General features: G+C 36.3%; 1 pseudogene; it reads left to right on the top strand.

The window, feature by feature from the left end:
- The first annotated feature begins 514 nt into the window (after positions 1 to 514).
- LOC128187497 (uncharacterized) lies at positions 515 to 1,866 on the top strand (annotated as a pseudogene).
- Positions 1,867 to 3,006: the final 1,140 nt, after the last annotated feature.

The raw sequence follows: 3,006 nt of genomic DNA, 5'->3' as shown, positions 1-3,006 counted from the left end.
CTAATTAGCATATCCAAATGTAGAGGTCACAATGTGTATTGATTGTTTCTACAGGCCAAACATTTTAATTGTTGGGTTATGAAAATGTTCATATTCCTTACATTTTTTGTAGACGTAATTATAACGCAGGAATAAATTTAATTGAGAAAGGGGCTAAAACAATAATTTTAATTGAGGGAAAAACACTTTTATACCTTTAATTTGAATCAAAAAATATTTGAATTTTTATTTACTGTACAAAGAAATTATTTGAATGAATTTACATTTAAATCAGGAAATATTTGTCCAGTTTAAATCTATAAGAAATGTTCATTATTCTATTCATTAAATAAAAATAATTCCTTTGTATTAAGAAGAAAAATTAAAAAGTCAAATTAAAGATCCCTTTTCATATTTTTAGACACCAAAGAAAAAACCCAAAAGTAAATTCAGACAGTACAGTCCAACTCGACTCATTAATGCATACATGTATCTAGCTGTCAAAGAAAAAGGGACAAGTGGTCGCAAAGCTGCAATGCAGTATAATGTTCCAACCCAAACTCTTCGCGACCGGGTCAAAGGGAATGTAGACCTGGAGAAGGTAACTATGGGACCAGCACCATTGCTTGGAAGAAGAGGAGGCTACGCTTGTTTCGCATTTGAAAGCAATGGCCTCATTTGGTTATGGGTATACCCAAAAAGAGGTTACCAATATGGCAACTGACTATGCCATTCAGCTACGCAAGAGAACCAAGCAGCAGAAACCTCTTACATTAAAATGATTTAGAGGGTTCATGAAGCGTTGGCCAGATCTGAAGGTTGTTAATCCACGGGCATTGGAGTATCAACGCGCAAAATCATCGAATCAAGGAAATGTACAAAGGTACTTTGTTGAACTGTCGTCGATCCTCACAAAGTACAACTTATTTGATAAGCCCCATAGAATTTTTAATGTGGACGAGAAGGGGATCACACTCAACCATGCACCTCCTCATGTGGTATCCGGCACTGGAGACACGCCACAAGCTGTAACAACAGGAAAGTCCTCTACGGTTACCATACTGGGATGTGGTAGTGCTTCTGGGGTTGCAATTCCACCATATTTTGTCTTTCCTTGCATGCGGATGAGATGGAGTTGGTGGAAGGCTCAACAGCTGGAGCAGAGAGTGGATGGTCAAACTCTGTTGTATTTCTTTAGTATTTACAGAGCTACTTTGTTCATTATGTTCCTGGTGGACTTGATAAACCAGTTCTGCTGCTATCAGATGGGCATAGGTCTAACGTTTCAGTTGCAGCTGTTGAATGAGCAAAGGAACACAATATCGTGTTTGCCAGCGCACACTAGTCATATTCTTCAGCCGATGGATGTTGGTTGCTATGACCCTTTACAGAAAAGTTATAACAATTTGTGCCACCAAAAGATGAGAGCAACATCAACAGTAATCACCAAACAGGATGTTTGTGCCCTAGCATGTCAGGCATACAGCAAAGCTTTATCAGCTCAAAATCTTCAGTCTGCCTTCCGCAAGTGTGGAATTTATCCTTTTAATACTGATGTGGTGCCAGCAGAAGCTCTTGCCCCTTCTTCGGTATTGAATCAAAGGAACGAGGAAGAAGACAAAAGCGACTCTGATTTGGATGCAGATGAAAACAACAACAGTCAGGAATTTTTTGCAGAGCGAACTAGAGAGCTTGTTCTTATAAAATCCGAGGGATTAAAGGCCAAAAAAGAACGCAAAACCTTGAGCAAAATTACATCAGGCAGAGCAATTACTGACCCGAGGTATCAGCAAAAATTATGGAGCAAGTTTCAGCAGCAGCAGCCCCAAAACAGAGAAAAAACATAAAACATCAGACACTCCCTACCATCTCTACGAAGTATGGTAAAAGTCCAAAGTGTGGAAACAAGAAGAGGAAAACATCTGCTCAAACAAAAGGTCATTCACAGGAACCTGGACCCTCCAATGTGCAGCCAATTGAGAACACATCTTCAAGGCAATACATCCTATCCGAAGACTCTGAGGACGTCTCTATTTCTGAGGAAGAATTGGGTTGTATCTGAAAAATGTTCACCCCACATGCTGTTCGAAATAGCACATCCCTTATTTTTTTAAAGTGGGTACAGTGTGACAAATGTAGACATTGGGTGCACTTAAATTACTGCACTGACATCAGAGTAGTCCGGATAGGGGATCACTATCTATGCCCTCACTGTAAATAGAGTAGAATTTGAGTTTCAAATTTGTGTATACCTTGATCTTGATAAATTAATGTGATTCTTAAGATAGTATCAAATATCTGTTATCTTGAAATACAAATTACCCTGTATATGACTGTATCATAAGTTGTGAAATGATGAAATTCACCAAGATTCTGAAACATAAATTATTTAACTTATTGTTAACTTTTCATAGCATTTGTTGGAATATGTTGATATTTAAGAATATATTTGATATGTTATTTGTGATATCAAAATAAAAAAAGTTACAAACCACACAAAATTTACTTTTCTTGGCCTCATTTTTGCTTACATATCCGGGTGCACGACTACTGGTTCCAAACAAAGATGGCCGACAATAATTCCTCGCTTCGTTTCGGCCTCGATAATAAGCTGTTTAAAGCACTTTAATGTATTTTAGATACACAGAAAATCAGATTACAGTTCAGTAAGTTTAATTATCTTGACAAATAATCCTTAATTTAAATTAACCACTCAATAAATCAGATTATTTCTTAAGTGCACGACTACTAGGCACACGAGGATATATATATTTTAAAAAAATAACCATATGTATCATGATTCATATGTCATAGTATAAATAATGTATATTATACTTTCATTATCAGCTACTGCTACATAAGCGCCAGAAAAAACTATAAAACATTTCGACATTCCTCATTCGTTTTAACAAGGTCTATTAGCACATTCCCAATTAGTTAATTTAGTTAAATTATTAGTATTTAGCAGTTCGAGTAAATTATATTTGCATGAAAGTTTTATATTTAAGCAATGGGTAAAACAATACA

This window comes from Crassostrea angulata, chromosome 6 (assembly GCF_025612915.1).
Source record: "Crassostrea angulata isolate pt1a10 chromosome 6, ASM2561291v2, whole genome shotgun sequence".
Lineage (NCBI taxonomy): Eukaryota > Metazoa > Mollusca > Bivalvia > Ostreida > Ostreidae > Magallana > Magallana angulata.
This window is presented reverse-complemented; position numbering and strand designations above follow the sequence as displayed.